This window comes from Pan troglodytes, chromosome 8 (assembly GCF_028858775.2).
Source record: "Pan troglodytes isolate AG18354 chromosome 8, NHGRI_mPanTro3-v2.0_pri, whole genome shotgun sequence".
NCBI classification, from domain to species: domain Eukaryota; kingdom Metazoa; phylum Chordata; class Mammalia; order Primates; family Hominidae; genus Pan; species Pan troglodytes.
Genome location: NC_072406.2, coordinates 42,818,799 through 42,838,062, shown reverse-complemented (window position 1 = coordinate 42,838,062; position 19,264 = coordinate 42,818,799). Strand labels below are relative to the sequence as shown.

At 45.4% G+C, this 19,264-nt stretch overlaps 1 long non-coding RNA gene across 1 annotated transcript; it reads right to left on the bottom strand.

The window, feature by feature from the left end:
* Positions 1-9,134: 9,134 nt before the first annotated feature.
* On the bottom strand, positions 9,135-18,674 carry LOC129136267 (uncharacterized). Its single transcript, XR_008537759.2, has 3 exons — positions 18,361-18,674; positions 9,669-12,663; positions 9,135-9,312 (listed from the first exon to the last, which is right to left on the bottom strand). It is a non-coding gene; the product is annotated as an uncharacterized LOC129136267 (long non-coding RNA).
* Between the last annotated feature and the right edge of the window lie 590 nt (positions 18,675-19,264).

The following is a 19,264-nucleotide window of genomic DNA, read 5'->3' as shown; positions in this document are numbered from 1 at the left end:
GCATGTAAAATCTGAATTCCAGGGTTGACTGCCCCACCCCCAAACCCACCCTGGTTTAGATGTAAGAACCTCTCGCAGGCAACAAAGCTCTCCCTGTGGCTGGCCTGACTTCCCACCTCTCAGTGAACATTTTTTCTTCCAAATGTGTTCTTTAATGCTCTCCTTCCTTTCCTCCGCAAAAAACAAACTCAAAACCTTCTGTTTCAGCCGTTTATTTACTGGAGGCAGATCAGAGATGCACCTCGCAAAAATGACGCCATGAAAGTTGAGTTAGAACCGGGAAAAGCTTATTCAGTACCAGGGCCTGTGTTCACCAGGGCAGCCCCTCATGGAGGCCCTGGCGTCCTCATCATCTCGAAGCTCCCTCCCAGCTTCAGCATGCTAAGAGCCTAAAAGAAATTGGAAACAAACCAGTTGCCCTCTGTCCAGGTGGAGGAGTCTCTCTCTGGCCAGGAAACAGGTGCCACCCATGAGCCCCCAGCCCTGCTGCAGGGGCAAATGAGCTCTTGGAAGAATGAGTGCTGTGACTGATAGAAAAACACAACAGAAATGCCTCCAATCCCCACAGAGTTTGTGGTTTATCCTCTGCCTCCTACACTAAAATGTCAACTCTTTGAGGAAGGCATTGTGTCCCACAGAGCACACCTATTTCAGTAGTCTTTTATTTTCTTCACCTTCTCAGTTACCTTTCTCATTAGCTTTAACTACTTTAGGAAAGCTGGCCAGATACAGCTGGGCCCTAGCATTTGTTCTGATCCCCCTCTCCTGTCCACCTTGTCTCAGCTGATAGCCTGGTGCCAAGGCCTGAAATGGGAAGCTCCTTCTCCCTCCCTACACCCTCCTTCTCCCTCCCTCCCACACCCTTCCCCTTCTCTCCCTGCACCCCTTCTCTTCCCTTTTGCAATCTTCTCCTCCCTCCTGCATGCCTCTCCCTCCCTCCCTCACCCCATCCCCTCCCCATTCCTCCAGCACCATTACCTCTCCCCCTTCCTCCTTGCACCCTTCTTCTCCCTCCAGCACCCCTCCCCTCCTCCCTCCTGCACTCCTCCCCATCTCTGTATCTCCCCCCTCCCTCCCCCCTTCCCCCTTCACCCCTCTCCCTCCCTTCCTGCACCCCTCACCCATGCTTGGAGGAAAGTCACATGGGGTCTTTGGCTGGAACACTCAGTGGCGCTCAGAAATCCTAAACACTGTGGGCTCTGCAGCGCCTGCCAGAGAGAACAGGGAGTCCTCTCGGAGGCCAGACTCAAAGCAAGCAAGATGGAAGAAGCCTTATTAGGTCATCCAGCTAGAGCAAGGGATGAGCCTCTTTCTTCTGCTCCCCAGCCCACAAGAAACGCCTGATCTGGCCATCTCTGTCCCTCTATTTGCTACTAACTCCCCTTCGGGAATGTGCCCTCCTCCCAGTGACCCACAGTCCTTCTCTGGCTGCATCTTGTCCTTCTCCAGACCTGGAAAGGAAACCCAGGGAATGACTTCTGCCCCAGAGCCTGAATCCTCTTTGTTCCCATCCTCCTGACCTCCCTTGCGTTATCTCCAGCACTTAGCACCTTTTACCTTCCATGTGGCTACTTTATTTGTTAGGTTTGTGGTTTATCCCCTGCCTCCTATGCTAAAAAGTAAACTCCTTGAGGAAGGCATTGTGTCCATTTGGGTCAGGCGTGTATCTTAAGTGCAGTTTCCATAAATATTTTTTGAATGAACTTCTTAGGCACTAAGATAACCTTCAATGCATATTCTCTCACCCTCTACCCTGTGCTGCTGCTTCTCAGCTCTTCCTGCACATAGAGCCACTTATATCACATGCCGTGTGGAAGGACGGTATCCTTGTCATTTCCTAACTCATTCTATCTGGAGGGCAACAGCTCCCTTCATCTTCTTGGAGCAGGTGAACTGATCTGAGCAAACCCTGCACTCAATTTCCCCATGCCATGAGCAGGTGAATTTCCAAAGGCTACTAACAACTGTCAGAACTCAAGGGGCTAAGAAAGCATCAGCAAGCCAGCAATGAACAATACAGCCCAGCAACTCTGACAGCCCACAGTGCCACTTGACCCTGGCCTTGCCTTGACCTCTTCACCCAGCTTCCTTGACCCATCACCTCCCATCTACTGTAATTGCTCTCAAGGAAGAATCTTCCAACCTCTGCCACACTCATGCATGAACACTCAGTTAGACTTGGCATGCTCCCTCTGTGAGAGCAGTTGTACTTTCAACTGTCAAGCTCAAGGTCAAGAATGGACCCCTGCCAGTAAAATGTGAACATCTATTGGTGGGCTGGATCTGGCTGATCAGACAGCTTAAATTTTTGGTCCTTGAGTCCACAAACCTCCAGGGATTGAACCTACTCTTTCAAAATATTAATTTGTGATTTCTTATTATGAAAATAATATATCCTTATTGAAAGTGTTGTTACAATTTTTTTTTAATTTAGAGTCTCTGCCAGTAACTATTCATCAATAACCCTGTGTATTAGTTCGTTTTCATGCTGCTGATAAAGACATACTTGAGAATGGGCAATTTATAAAAGAAAGAGGCTTAATGACTCACAGTTCCACATGGCTTGGGAGGCCTCACAATCATGGCAGAAGGTGAAAGGAAAGGCACATCTCACATGGTAGCAGACAAGAGAAGAGAACTTGTATGGGGAAACTCCCCATTATAAAACGATCAGATCTCATGAGACTTATTCACTATCATGAGAATAGCATGAGAAAGACCCGCCCCCATGATTCAATTATCTCCCACTGGGTCCCTCCCACGACATGTGGGAATTATGGGAGCTACAATTCAAAATGAGATTTGGATGGGGACACAGCCAAGCCATATCACCCTGTAACATTTTATAATTTTTTTTTTCCCTGTTGCACAATCATTACCATTTTTCTTGTTTTCTCCTTCAGGGAAAAAGAAATTTTTTAGCCTATCTTTTTTAATGGTGGTGGCTCACAGCTAACTCTGATTCCTAGGAAGTGTGGAAGAGCTTATAATGGTGGAATAGCCTGAAGGCTAGCATGAACCCCTGAGGACAGGGCCTTGATGTGGTTTCCTTAATGACACAGAACAGGCCCTAAATCAATGCTGTGGACTAAACACATCTTTGGACAAGTCCACAGCAAAGTGCAGCAGCATGGGTCACTGTGTATGATTTCAAGGGATATGAAAGTTATCTTCCTTGGGTTAGAATTCCTCCTCTACCCATTTGCTAATACCTACGATTCCACTGTGAGAACCGTATTTTGGAAAGGCCAACTCTATTTACAAGTGATAAGACTGAAATCCCAGAAAGGTGAAGTGACTTGATAAGCTTTGACATATGTTTAAATATCCAGGGAAGGGAAGTACTTGAAGCTGTCATTCATTAGTCAACACAGTAGTCACAAATGATGGTGAATGGGTCTTTCTTAAACTCTAAAGGGCAATGGGAAGAGGAGGAACCTGGAGGGCTCAGCACTGGAAGATTAGGGTGGGAGTGGGAATTCAACCAAAGAAGTAAATGTGGATGACTGGAAAGGCAGGTGACACCAACAACTAACTTTATCCTCTTCCCTTCTGGGTTAGTTGTATTTAAAAAGGACACACCTGAAGATTCTACCTCCAATCTGGCCCTAGTTAACTAGTCAACCTCAATACGTAAGATAAAGGGATTGGACCAGAGCAGTGATTCTTTTATCTTAATGTACAACAGCATTACCTGGGTAGCTTAGAAAATGCAGATGCATGGACCCTACTCCCAGAAATTCATATTCAAATGGTCTGGTTTACAGCTCAGGTATTGTTTTTTGTTTGTCTTTTGTAATGCTCCCCAGCAGATTCTGACATGCAAGAAGGTCATTTCTGAAGTTGCTTTTTAACTCTAAATTCAGATGACATAGAATTTGAGAACCAAAAAGCCTTGTGTTTCGTTAATTTTCACTGCCAGGGGGGCCACCCAGTCCACCTACGCATATCTCTAGCCTTCACAGATGCACACATGTGCACACACATGTATCTGCACACAGTGGGGCTGTGCTCATAGAGAGCTGGAAGTTTGTGATGCCACATTACCAGACAACTTCCAATGGCAATACCTGCATGCTATCCTTATTCTCTCTTCATCTAAGGGTTGAACAAACAAAGTGGAGACAAGGGAGTCCCTCATGGGTAAACTCCTGATTGACCTTTTGAGAAGATAGAGTACATTTCCCTACTAGTACCCACCAAGAGTTCATTGATTTAGTAAAACACTCTATGTGTCATCTATGAGGTTGTCTCTTTCTCAGATGACTAGAAATTTGTAAAACATTGAAAGGACATTTTTAAATGTAAAAAACAAAACAAAAAAGAGTTGGAGGGGGTGATAACAGTAAATGCAATCATAATTTATCATATTGCCAAACACCATAAACCTCATTTTGATGCAGTAATGTCAGCTAATGAAGAGAGCAGGCTCTGTCTTCATCTGAGTTTGGAAACAGCATTATCAGCACGAGCATAATCTACTGATTTTTCTGTTGACCTCTGAGGATTTTCTGTGCATATGTCTACCAGAACCCTAACAGAGCACATGCATTTATACAGTTAGGGAAAAATGAGTCACATTCTCAGAGAAGTCAGCCTTGTAAGTATTTGGGAAATACTTTATCCATCCCTGCAGGCCCTAAAACACCCAAGAGCTTTCTTAAGTTTATGCAAATTTATATATTCTCATGTTGCCTCTGAAAGTGTCCATTTCACAATAATTAGCGTCTTAGCCTGAAGGCACAGGCATCTATTGTTGTTATTTTCCCATCTCTTAAGTAAAACTCTATTGGCAAACTACCACTTATGACCTCAAACTCCATCTGATTCTCATCAAATGTACCCTTTGCAGTGAAAAGAAAAGCCAAGTTGAACTTTTACAAGGTCAGCACAGATATATCTTTGCAGGTGCCACATCTTGTATATGGAAAATAATAGAGGCACAATTTCTAGAAAATAGCTGGTTTTTATAGCTGCTATGAGTTTTATAGAGGAATGAGTAAAAGAAGGCAGCCCCTGGGCCATCTCAACATCTCATCAGCCACAAATAGGAGACCATGAGCAGCGCAGATGTTTGAAACATACAAAAAAATTCCAATCCAGGAAAAAGGAAGAAGGACGTGGGCTTTCTGCACACCTGACCATATGGAAAGTGAGTTAATTTTATTCCAATTGCATTACAGTCAAATGAGAGTGTGTTTTTGCCAATGTGAAAAGCCAGAATCTCAGTCCGGGTGCAACAAAGCTATTGATTTATTACAAACCTTTAAGACTAAAGGGGAAAAGTAATCTAGTTCTGGGACCAGAGCCATCCCTTCGTTACTGCAGGGGCAGTCGACAGCTGCCTTCGTGGTCTAGTTTGATGAGCACTGCAGCCTGCCACCATGCTTGAAGCTTCCACCATTAGGAATCCTCCATCGTATTCAGATATTGTATCTCCCTGGATTCCAAAAACCTTCTCTGCAATATCCCTGGTGGACACTTCCAGGGATGGGAAGCTAACTGCTATATAAGGCATGAATTTTGGAGACTTCTTCCCTGTATTGAGTTGAACTCTCCCTGTAGTCTTCATTCATACATCCTAATCTTGCCACTCCAGAGTTCCATAGAATAAATCTACTACCCTTTCCCTGTGACAGCCCTTCAAATATTACAGGGCAGCCTGCAAGTCTCCTCTAAGCCTTCTCTTTCCAGACTCAAAACCTTGAGCTTTTTCAGTCCTAAATGATGCCATTTCCAAAGTCATTATCATTTGAACCACCTCTCTCTGGACCTGATGGTTAAAATACAAAGCCAAAATGCTAGTCTTCCAGAAGGTGTCTGACTATAGTAGGACTGCTAGTACTTTCATTGATTTATTGGCTTTATTTCTCTCAATGCATTCTAAGGTCCTGTTTATACTTTGGAGTAACTATATTGTGGGTTCACACAGAGCTTAAAGTTAACTAAAAACCCCTCAAGGTTCTTCACACAAATTCCTATTAAGCCAGGTCTCCCTGCTTGCATGAATAACCTAAACTTGTATGTACATAACATATATATATGTTTATGCAAATTTATATATTCTCATGTTGCCTCTGAAAGTGTCCATTTCACAATAATTAGCATCTTACTTTAAAATCCATTTTAAATTAGCCATTTGAATTTAGAATTTTATGTATGTATATATACATATATATACACATATATATACATATATATACACACACACACATACACTAATGACAATTAAATTCCCTTTGTTGTTGTATTACATTCTGCCAAGATCCATTTTTTTTTTCCTTTTTTGAGATGGGGATCTCACTCTGTCACCCAGGCTGGAGTGCAGTGGCACATGCCATCACGGCTCACTGCAGCCTCCCATTCCTGGGCTCAAGAGATTCTCTCGCCTCAGCCTCCCAAGTAGCTGGGACTAAAATTGCATGCCAACACATCCGGCTAAATTTTTAAAATTTTTTGTAGAAATGGGGTCTTGCTATGTTGCCCAGGTTAGTCTCAAACTCTTGGGCTCAAGTGATCCTCCCACCTCGGCCTCCCAAAGTGCTGGGGTTCCAGGTGTGAGCCACTGAACTCAGCCTATGATCTTCTTGAATCTTGATTCTTCTACCCGGGTATCAGTGATCCTTCCCAGCTTCATGTCATCTGTGCAGTGATAAGGATAGTTTCAATTTCTTGATCCAAGTTGACAATAAAATAAGGAATTTAAACAACCAACAGAGGAGCCCTCCAGGTGGACACCTTTGAGCATGGTGCTCTACAACCAGATGTGACTCTCCTGCCAATTCTCTCTCCTACTTTACGTTTCCCCGTCTTACTCTGAAAAGATGCAATAAGGGAGCTTTGCAGATTCCCAGACAAATTCAGATGGGCTGCAAACATTTGACCTTCCCTCCTTAGCCTCTTGCTCTCTTTGGCTCTGATTTTCTCATAGCTTTGTTGCTTTTCTAACTGGGTAAGTGACCAGATACCTCTACTTCATGGAGCTTTCTGGGGCAAGAGAGCCAATTTCCCACACTGCTGCATCACACCATCACCCAAAGAAGACCTTTCTTGGTGTTTCTTCTTGGAATGTTGCTAAAAAGCCCATTTTGGGCCAGGCCTGGTGGCTCACACCTGTAATCCCAGCACTTTGGGAGGCCAAGGCAAGAGGATCACTTGAGCCCAGGAGTTCGAGACCAACCTAGACAACATAGCAAGACTCCATCTGTACAAAAATTAAAATTAAAAAAAATAGCCGGGCATGGTGGCATGCACTTGTAATCCCAGCTTGTAGTCCCAGTTACTCAGGAGGCTGAGGTAGGGAGGATCACTTGAGCCTGGGAAGTTGAGGCTGCAGTGAGCCATGATCATGCGGCTGCACTCTAGCCTGGGTGACAGAGCCAGACACTGTCTTTCCCCCTCCCCCCTAAAAAAAAGCCCATTTGGGCTGGTGATTTTCACAAGCCTTAGCTCATTCTGGCTTTCCCAATATTCTTCCTGCTAAGCACTGCCATTTTTTGCATCTCTTCTTGGACTGGGGTTCTCCTTCCATTTCTTCCATCTATTTAAATGTAGACTCCTTGGAGAGTTCAATATGCAGCCACATCATTTCTTCTGTTGTCTTGCTCACTTTGGGTTTATGTCAATCATTGAGAGTATTTCTGATCAATATCATTCTAGAGCTAGGCAGGAGGGGCGCAACCCTGGGCCCTGGGGAAGTGAAGGATTAGCCTTCCTGAAAGAGAAGTTTGGCCTTTGCTCTCGGCTACTGAGTAGTGATCTCCAAGCCCCTGGAATGTCCTGCCCAATAAGAGGGACTTTGTTTGCCTGGGGACTTTAGCCACTGGATAGTCTAATGATATGATTTATGATGGGGTTTTGGAGACACATCATATCAGTTCCAACTTCCAGAATTATTAGCCTGAGCCTCTTAAAAGGGGCTGCAGACTGAAGGTCACCCACATGAGCAGTATGCGATAGACCCCAAGCAAAAACTGTGGACAGCCAAGGCTCAGGTGAGCATCCCCGGTTGGCTGTACCCTGTGTACATTGTCCTGGCCAGGAGGAGGCAATGCCATCTGATATGGTGTGGAGCTGCCCAATTACAATTCATGTCAAATTGTAATTCCCAGTGTTGGAGGTGAGGCCTGGTGGGAGGTGATTGGATCATAGGGGTGGTTTCTCATAGTTTAACGCCATACTCCTTGGTGTTATTGTGGCAATAATGAGTGAGTTCCTGTGAGATCTGGTTCTTTAAAAGTGTGTTGCACCTCCCCTCTCTCTCTTCCTCCTTCTCTGGCCATGTGAAGTGCTGGCTTCTTCTTTGCCTTCCGCCATGACTGTAAGTTTCCTGAGGCCTTCTCAGAAGCTAAGCAGAAGCCAGCATCATGCTTCCTGTACAGCCTACAGAACTGTGAGCTAATTAAACCTCTTGCCCTTATAAATTACCCAGTCTCAGGTATTTCTTTATAGCAATGTGAGAATGGACCAATACACTGATCATAAATGCATGGGAAGAGAACCAAAGGATCTTCTTCCTTTGGATCCCAACTGGACTTTGTCCTGTGTGTCTCTTCCTTCGATTGATTTTCTTGTGTAACTTTCAACTGTTAAAACAAACACACACACACATTCTCATGCTATGTATGGTGCTTTCTTGGGTTCTCTGAACCATTCTAGAGAATTATTGAGCTTGAGGGTGGTCCTGGGGACCCCTAAACTTGCAACTATTGTCTGAAGTAAGGGACTATTCCATCAGACTTTGCAGTTTGCTAAACTGTACTACAGCCCCTAACTCTAGGGAAATAAATGCTGACTCTTATCCAGTTTTGTGCCTCCCTCCAGGACAAGGCATCCCCAGAGCTAAAGGGACATAGCTTTCCTCTTTCTGGATCATACCCCTGAGTGTGCTGGTGACTGGAGTTTGGTTGTTTGTGCTGGGGTGTCCACGTGGGTGAGAATGAGTCCTCCCACAGCACAGAAGGAATGAGAGAAGAGAGGGTGAGCTGTGGAACAAAGGCCTGGAGCCAGGGTTAGCTCTCCCCCCACCACCATATTCCACTGCGGAATTCCAGACAGTTGAGAATTCTAAATTTGAACTTGGACTTCAAGGTCATCATGACAGTATTTTTTTCAAAGCAGCAAGCTACAGCATATTTTGTTTAATAGGTTGTTAGCTTGATTTACAGCCTTTAAGTATCTAAACATGTGGTATGTAGGTCTCTATTCGTACTCTTGCCTCATCCCCCGAAGTGTCAGGAGCCAGCCTGTTGCTGATTGTAAAGATTCTGTTTTTAGAGGCTTCTGCTCGACGATAGTGTCTTTTAAGACAGGCTGTTAAAGGTTAACAAAGCATCACATGTACATTTTCACAGATGATCTTCAAATATATGTAACAGGATGTTAAAATGGGATTTTACTTGTCTCATTTTCTGCTGAGGTTTCAAAAGGCTAAGAATAAAGCAGTAAACTAAGTACTCCCACATTCCAAAATGAAGTGCTAGACCACTGCTCTAGGTTATCTATTGCTGCATAACAGGATGCACCAAAACTTCACAGTATAAAATAGGTCTTTTATTTTCTCAAAATTATTTGGCTCAGAAATTTGTACAAGGCACAGAGGGAATGGCTCACCTCCATGACTAAATTCTGGGACCTTACCTGGAATACCACATAGCAGGGAACCTTACCTGGAATACCACATAGCTAAGGTGGCTTAACTGGGTCATATGGCTGGGGACCTGATGCTTCTGTTGGTTTCGTTCCTCAGCTTTCCTTTGTGTGCCATTTCCATGTGGCTAGCTTGGGCTTCCTCATAGTATGGTGGTCTGATTCATCAGCCTTCTTACATGCCTGCTGCATTCTCTCCTGAGAGAGGGCTGAAGATGCCAGGCCTCTCAAAGGCCAGGCTAAGCACTGGCATAGTATCACTTCTTCCATGTCCAATTGGTCAAGGCAAATCACAGGACTGGCCCAAGTTCAAAGAGGAAGAGCAGGAATCGCCTCTACTTCTTGATGAATGGAGCCAATAGAGATGGAAATCACATATAGGGAGAGAAGGAAATGATGGTGGCCACCTTTGGAGATAACATACAACCATCCACACAGACTTGCAAAGGAGGGAAGTGACAATGTTCTCCAACCCTTAGCTCTATGCCAATCAAAGTTTTAAAAGGTTTAAAGTTGGAAATGAGAAAGAGGGCTTCTTTGGAAAAAGTTGTTGGAGCACTGAGGCACTTTTCTTCCTGTGCTTCTCCTTCACCTCAAGCCTAGTAGGAGGGGCTTCAGGCCTTTGATCCATCTTTCCAGTTTTGACTTTACTGTTTCTCATAATGCAGCTTTTGGCATTTTCCCTCCAGCTACATACACCATGGTTGAGGAGAACTAGCCTTTTGTCCACCCATGTTTGTAGCAGTGTTGATGTTGTCCACAACACCCTAAAGGTGGAAGCAATCCAAGTGCCTGTCAATGGGTGAATGGATAAATCAGTTATGATAGGAATCTCTCCAGCCCATGTGAAGAGTGTGAACCTTGAAAGGCTGGCTCTCTCAAGGTTCACACTCTGGCTAACAGGGCCTAAATTCAATTTAGAGCCAAGCGGCAACTTGCTGACTAGAAGTCACAAATGTTTTTGAGTTCCCAGAAAACCCACATCTGCTTAACTTTGGGACTTTCATAGCTTCCTGTTCTTGTTTATGTTGCCGGAACCAACCAATAGACTATGACCTGTGTCAACAAATCAGAACTCAGCAAGCATCAACCAATCAGATTAAGCAAGTTTGAATCCTTTATTTGCATAAGTGGACCTGAGTGGGAACAGGGCAGGAACTTTCTCTATAAAAGCCCAGCCCCTCCTTTGTTGTCTGGAAAGCACCTTCATTTTACACTGAAAGCTGCATTCCCCTAGTTTGAAAACTGTTTACAGGAATAAAGTCTCTTTCCTCCAAATACCTTTTCAGAGAACTATTGTTCACAAGGGTTATCCACCAAATCAGAGGATCCCAGATCTGTGTGCTCGGAGCCTTCAATACTAACAAGGCTGAGAGCTGGGGCACTCCCCTATGCACTCCAGGTCTTATTTATGTAACATGAATTTCCTGCTGGACCTCAGTTCCCTAATTGTGTTTTTATTTCTTGTTGCACAATTAGGCCTCTGGGAAATATCAGTGTAAAAAGTTGGGTTTTTCATGAGGGTTCTGAGTCAGACAGCAGTAGGAAGTGGGGAGGTTAGGGACAAAGGAGAGAAAGGACCCGTCCTCCCCCATTTCACTTTTGGCCCAGGCCCAGCACCATCTGGATCCCTTCCCACTGGGGCTCCCCCAGGCCTTGCAGAGCACAGAATGGCATCCTTCATTAGGTTACGATACTTATCAAGTCCAACAAGGTATGGATGACCCAGCATGGCAGTCTTGAGAACACCGCATTCTGCCCTGGCTGCCTGCAAGGAAACACAAGGCAGTCTTTGTTTTTTGTTTGTTTGTTTGTTTTGTTTTTTGTTTCATTTTTTTGAGATGGAGTCTCACTCTGTCACCCAGGCTGGAATGCAGTGGTGGTAATCTCTGCTGACTGCAACCTCTGTCTCCTGGGTTCAAGCAATTCTCCTGCCTCAGCCTCCCAAATAGCTGGGATTACAGGTGTGCACCACCACACCCAGCTAATTTTTGTATTTGTAGTAGAGATGGGGTTTCACCATTTTTGCCAGGCTGGTCTCGAACTCCTGACCTCAGCTGATCCATCCGCCTTAGCCTCTCGAAGTGCTAGGATTATAGGTATGAGCCACTGTGCCCAGCCTCTTGAAGAGCAGTCATCTGAGAGCTGTATTTGAAACCCAGATGATAGATCCATTTGTGACAAACGCTTAGAATGACTGAATCTGGGCTTCTTCAAGACTCTCCTCCTCCCTTCACCCATAAATCTCCCAGAAAGCCATTCACTAGCCTGTCATGGTTTTAAATGTGGCCCACAGTTCCTTGTTACTGACTCCACCTTGGGAGGTGAGGTCTATACCTCTCCCTTGAATCTGGGACGGCTAGGGACTGCTCCCTCCAATAACATATAGTGGAAAGTAAGTCAAGGTGATGGTAGGGATAGGGTCTATAAGGCAGGCAGTGGGCACCGCCTCCCCCAAGGACTGCCCCTCTGGGCTCTTTAGCTGTCAGTTTGAGCTTGGCCCTCTGGCTGTCTCTGTTCCTGCCCGGTGCATAACCACGTGCATGAACAAGCAAGCCATCTGGAAGTGTGTCCTCCTTCCTCCACCGTCTCAGCCCCCAGCCCTTTGAGTTATCCAAGAACCATAGAGCAGGGACAAGCCACCCTTGCTTTGGCCCTTCTGAATGCCCCAGCCCCGATCAGCCAGCATCTTAAGATAGTTGTTTCACCTACGACCTTCTGGGATGCTTTCTCACACAGCATTAGCAACTAGAACACTGTCTCTGCATCTCCCCTTCAACTAGAATTAATAGAGCACTTAGTTGGCTAAATAAATGTTTAAAATCGAGAACAAGGACTTACCCCTAGTGAAGATCCAGGTACAAGTATTCTCCTGAGAGAGAGCTGAAGATGCCAGGCCTCTAAAAGGCCGGGCTAAGCACCGGCACAGTATCACTTCCTCCATGTCCAGTTGGTCAAGGCAAATCACAGGGCTGGCCCAAGTTCAAAGAGGAAGAGCAGGAATCGCCTCTACTTCTTGATGAATGGAGCCAATAGAGAAGGAAATCACATATAGGGAGAGAAGGAAATGATGGTGGCCACCTTTGGAGATAATGTGCCACCTTTGGAGATAATGTACCACCTTTGGAGACAGGCCAGGTACAAAGGCAGGATCCCTTGTTTTGTTTTGGGGTTTGTTTGCATGAGAACATGTGTTTCTCCAGTCCTTACATAGCTTCCACAAAGGCAGCCTGGCCCTGGAAAATTTCCTGAGCCTGGTTTGGATGGGGGTGATGGCAGCAGATTCCTCCACCTTTTTTTTTTTTTTTTTTTTTTTTTTTTTTTTTTGCTTCCTGGAGCTGCCGGGAGATGAAAGAGTCAGCAAGAGTCAGGTCCGACAGGCTTCCTGCTACTAGGACACAGATCACAGCCCATCATTTTTTTCAAAGGCTTGGGGCGGGAGATGGGGAAGGAAAGCAACAATATGAGGAAATTTACATGGCAGCCTTGGGATTCAGCTCAGATTTCCTTTACAGGAAGGAGGGGACAATATTATTACTGATTCATTGATTTTTCAAATGGGAGAGAGTTGAAGACACACGGGCAGGAGCTGATGGTGCCCGTCAGCATTCATTCTGCAGTTGGAATTGATTCTTTATACAACATACATCTTTAAGGAGTCTCCAGAGAGTGTGTGAAGCAGCGTAAACTCAATCCATATCGCTCGCCAGATTGGGAATTTCCTATTTGCCAATTTGTGTGATCAACTCCATAGGACAGGTTGTGTCCTGTTTGTTTTAGGGTTGAGTGAAGTGAGTTTTCAAGACCACTCAGCTAAGGCGTGGCAGCCCCAGGGTTTAGGCTTCAAGTTCTTTGATGGCAAGTAATAGACAGAGAGTCTAGCTAAGTTAACCACAAAGTCACAGGGAAATTTATTGGAAGAGTTTGAGGGGGCTCCTAGGATTTTAGAACCAGGCTTACAGAGGACAGGGACCGGGGGCTTTCTCGGGGTTTTAGGATATGGGGGCAGTCTTATCCAAGAACCACCATTCGAATGAATGAACTCTGATGGCTTTCTGTCTTTTCATCACTCTGTTTCTTGTCTTCCTCCACACAAGGAGGGATTGTGATTCAAATCCCAGAGAGGCTCCTGGGTTAGGAAGAGCTCACTTGGTCTTGCTTGTGTCAAGTGAATATCCCTTAACCAGAGAAGGGCATGGAGCCTTGAGTAAAAATCTCCCCCAAACTCATCTCATAAGGGAGGAGTAATTCTATCCTCCGTCCCCCAAATTGGAATGCAACTACCAAAGAAGGAGGAGTGGATGCTGAATGACCACAAGAACAAAACCTGCCCACTCCATCAGCACTATCCAATGCCCAGTCCAGAGTCTTCTCACTGCCTTAGCTCAATAGGGGACTTTGTACTCCTACAGAGCTCTGTACCTAAGATGATATTACCCTGCCCCTCCATGAAATGTATTCCAAGAGGGAAGAATGCCTAAGGGAACAAACAGAGGGGCTTCTTCTCTGGGTTACATGTGGACTCAGCTGGAATAAACTTTCGAACCCCGGGCAGATTAGAAGTGCATCTTATTTATTACCTTCTAGGCTGCTCTCTATAAGGCATTTTTGCCTGAGCCACAGGCTTGATAACAAATGCAGTAAAAGTGGGGAAAATGCTGATTTAATGTAACAATATGGGATGGTGATGTAATCTATGTAGTAAACAAGAGTAGCTATTGAGTTATAAATAATCATTTTATAGCAATCTTGAATATCTCTGATACCAGATGTGTAGTAAATACAATCACTTTATAGAACTTCCTTTCCTTTGAAAAGATGAGGAAATGATTTATAATATAAAGTTACATGTGTGCCGTGTGCCGCTCACATGGGCTTTATTTTGTGCTTGTAGTTGGATTTGTTTAACTCTTCTTTGATCACCCCAGTAGAATAGGCCTGGTTAAGTGTTCCCTGGTTTTGTGTCCCTAAACCATGGTATAGAAAATTGGGGTCATTTTGCTACATCTAGTCAGTCCCAATGCTGGCCTATTGCTTTGGGAATCTAAGTTGCATATCCACTGAATAAAGTGTCACCCTAAAAACTAGCTTTGTGAATCTAGATTGCATACTCAGTGAATGAAGTATACGAAGCATATTGTCCAAAAAGTTCATTGTTTTGTTTTGTTTTGTTTTGTTTTGTTTGAGACAGAGTCTTGCCTTATCACCCTGGCTGGAGAGCAGTGGTGCCATCTCGGCTCACTGCAACTTCCACCTCCCGGGTTCAAACGATTCTCCTGCCTCAGCCTCCCAAGTAGCTGTGATTACAGGTGTGCACCACAGCCCCCAGCTAATTTTTGTATTTTTAGTAGAGACAGGGTTTCACCATGTTGCACAGGCTGGTCTCGAACTCCTGACCTCAGGTGATCTGCCCGCCTTGGCCTCCCAAAGTGCTGGGATTAACAGGCATGAGCCACTGCGCCCGGCCTCATTGTCTTTCCTTAGACCTGTGATTTTTGAAGAGCTCAAGAATTTTCCCTCACCTGGGCTTTAAGTCTTTTAGAGGAAGCCTTCATAGAATTTTGAAGGCAGAATTTCTAACAGATTTTGATTCATGACACCCTCTAAGAAGGCTAAATCCTGGACATTCCCTCTAGCTCTGTGATCCTTTTTTGTTTCCTTGCTTTTCCACTCAACATAACCACCATCCTGAAGTCTCTGTTCAGGATTCTCTTACTTTCCTTTTTATGTATTGTTATTTCATCAAAATGCCTTCCAGGAATTTTTTTTTTTTTTTTGAGACAGGGTCACACTCTGCTGCCCAGGCTGGAGTGCAGTGGAGCGATCGATCATGGCTCACTGCAGCCTCCACCTCCTGAGTGCAAGCCATCTTCCCACCTCAGCCTCCCGACTAGCTGGGGCTGCAGGTGTGTGCCACCACACCTGGCAACTTCTAAATTTTTTGTAGAGATGGGGTCTCCCTATGTCACCCGCTGGTCTTGAACTCCTGGACTCAAGTGATCTGCCTGCCTCGGCCTCCCAAAGTGTTGTGATTACAGGCATAAACCACCTCGCCCAGCCTGAAAAATATTTTTTTATTTATTGTTTTTAACCCTATAAAATTAAACTGGTTAACAGCTACATGGGTGTATTCATTATATTATTTTGGCTCCTTTTGAGTATCTTAAATATTTGATACATTTTTACCATTTGCATATTTCTAAAAAAAAGGTTTCTAAAAATTCTTCTAAATATTTCTATGGTTTAAGAAAGAGAAACAGCGGTTTTGAAAGTTGATGTCCAGGAATATCTGTGGACATATGTTTTTCAAGATAGCATCACATGGTGAAAATTTGGCTCCTTGTAAAACTGGGATTTCCACTGAGATCATTTAGAAAGCCTTTATAAAGTATAACGGCCAGTGTGGGAAGAGATTCCACTATAAATGTATCAGGTTTATCATCCACCAAATAAATGGTGTGACATCAGAGAACAAAGCCACGCCAATTTTCCGAGGCCTGTGCCTCGCTTTTCTGACTTCTTGTCTTTCCCCATCTCCTCTCTCATCCATCAGCATTTTATCCCTAGCCCCGCTCAGTCTTCTCAGGAAGTCAGGTGCTTCCAGGGATTAGAAAAGCACATCCCAGACATGCATCCCTATGTGGCGCCGGGAACTCAGCATTCTTTTTCTCCTAGGAGAATTTGCACTTCTGAAAGAAGACCTAATTCCATTAGGGAGGTTAGTGCTCATAGCCATGATTTTCACAAAGCTGGATAAGGACTTGGGAAAGCATGTCTCATTACCCGGCTTGAGGCACTTGGGAAGTTGGGCGGACAGTTAGGTAGGTTTAAAAAAAAGTCATTGCGAAGGGCCGGGCGCAGTAGCTCACACCTGCAATCCTAGCACTGTGGGAGGCCGAGGTGGGCGGATCACTTGAGGTCAGGAGTTCGAGACCAGCCTGCCCAACATGGTGAAACTCTGTCTCTACCAAAAAATACAAAAAAAAAGTTAGCTGGGAGTGGTGGCATGCACCTGTAATCCCAGCTACTCGGGAGGCTGAGGCACGGGAATCACTTGAACCCTGGAGGTGGAGGTTGCAGTGAGCCGAAATTGGGCCATTGCACTCCAGCCTGGGTGACAGAGTGAGACCTTGTCTCAAAAAAATGGTGAAGCCCTCCTTTCTCTTGCACATCTCCATGGAGAATCTTTGATGCCAATAAAGAGAGAATACTTCCCAGCACCCAACACCATGGCAGGCACAGAATTAGGAGCTTTTCGGATGTTCCCATATGAAATCAACAAACTTTTGCAGTGGACTTTGCTATTTCTGTTTAACAACTACAGAGGCTGGGACTCAGAAAGGATAACTTCCTTACCCAATCTCACAGCTTGCAGGTGGCAGCATTAAAATGCCCACTTAGCTGTCCCTGTCTCCCAAACCCACGTCCCTGCCAGTATGCTGGGATATACTGCATTTCCTTTGTCCAGAGGTTGCGTGAAAAACACCTTGCTCTGCTTCCAAAATAAAGAGAGAGATGCTTATTGCTTCTGGCCAGAATAGCCTTCTTAACAGTGAGGGGCGGAGTAATCTTTGCTTTGCCCTTCAGAGAACCATTGAGTTCAGTTTTTGCCAGTTATCAAGGTTCTGCCAGCAGGTGAGTGAATGACAGGTAGCAAGTTGAAATACTTAGCGGCTCAAGCCAGTAGCTTCTGGGACCATTAATCTATCGTGGTCTGGACCTGGAATGATGTGTCCACACTTTGTAGGACCCTTTCTTCAAGAAAGCAGCTAGAGGCCGGGCACGGTGGTTCACACCTGTAATCCCAGCACTTTGGGAGGCTGAGGTGGGTGGATCACTTGAGGTGAGGAGTTCGAGACCAGCCTGGCTAACATGGTGAAACCCTGTCTCTACTAAAAATACAAAAATCACCCAGACATGGTGGCGCATGCCTGTAGTCCCAGGTACTTGGGAGGCTGAGGCATAAGAATTGCTAGAATCAGGGAGGCGGAGGTTGCAGTGAGTTGAGATCATGCCACTGCACTCCAGCCTGGCTACAGAGCAAAAGAAAAGAGAAAGAGAAAAAGAAAGAAAGAGGGAGAGGGAGGAGAGAGAGAGTGAGAGAGAGAGAGCTAGAACTTGCCTATGATTCATTTAGAATACACCTCTGAACCTCCAGAAATGTTTCCCTCGTTGCAATAGTATTTTACCTCTTCATCAAATCCAACTTTACTCAACAACCTTGGATACAATTAAAATTGGATGACAACAAAGGAGTTCAGGAAATGCCACACCAAAACATGATGCTTTGGTATGCTGAGTACTTTGAATTGAGGGCTCTTGGGGAACAGCAGAAGCCGGCAGACGTTTCCCTGAGCTCCCCTTATCTGCCAAGAGACAGATCCTCCCAAAGGAACTCGAAAGTCATGAATCCCCTCTAGGAATCTTACCAACCAGAGAAGAAAAACTCAGATCATGAGAAAGGAGAATGAAGGTTGTGTTACCACCACCCTTAAGAAGCCCCAAGCCCCTATTCCTTTCAGTCGCTCAGGATGCTAAATAAAAGCTTCAATCATCTGACCCTTTTTGGAAGCTCCTAATTTTGGGGACTCCCATGCATAATTAACTATGGTTTTTCCCTGTTCATCTGGCTTACGTCAATTGAACTCATAGCCCAGCCAGGGAACCTAGAAGGGTAGAGAAAGGCATTTTCTGCTGTTCTACAATACTTACCTCTGTTATTTCAGACAGACTGGCAGAAGTCTGTTGGATAAATTTAAGGTGCTGGAGAGGCTGTATCCTTGGAAGCTTTATCTTGACAGCACTGTCTGTCCCAGTTAAAGAGTCAAGTTTCTGCAGCTCAAGACAGAGGCACTGTAGCCCAGCTCGGCCCTGCTTCAGACTAGATGGGATGAGGACTGCAGAAGTAGGGGGTGGAGAGACAAGGAGAGCAGAGCTACTCCCTGAGCCCTTCAAGTGACAGAGCCGTCGCGCCCCTATGACTCACTGTGGCCCTGCCTCCCTGTGGGCATTGGGGGCACCACCCCAAGGAGACACTGCCCTGGGCCCTGCCCGGGAAGGTTGGCCCAGCTCAGAACCCTGGCCGAGGACAGTGTGCATTCGTGCTCCATTGGAAAGCGGCAAGGAGCTTTCAAGCATGACTCGGGCTTGGAATCAAGGCCTTGTTTTCCACTCCTCCCTGCCAGGGCCCCTCAATCATGATCCTGGACACCCCTGCACAGCCCGTCCCAGCCCGTCTGTGAAGAGCTGGCAGGCAGTGGCCGATTTCATGGGGCTCTAGGAGTGTGGCCAGCAGAGAGGAGGGAGAGATGGCAGCCTTCTTTGTCCCTGGAAGCCGAACTGTGCTCTAAGCTACTTCCCAAATGGAAAACACCCCCAACCATGTGGCTTCTCAGGGCCACCCAGCCTTGCTCAGGTGCAGGGTATGAAGGGTTAACGGCCTAAAGAGGGGGCCTTCTTGCATTAATCCTGACCATCCCAGTAGAGGCTGAAACCAGGCAAAGCAAAAGGAGAAAATGGAGGATCAGTCACAACATGAAAACTCAGATATTTTATCCTTGATTAAAAAAAAAAAAAAAAGACAGCAAAAACCGTCCAAAAAATCTCTCCTTGCTGG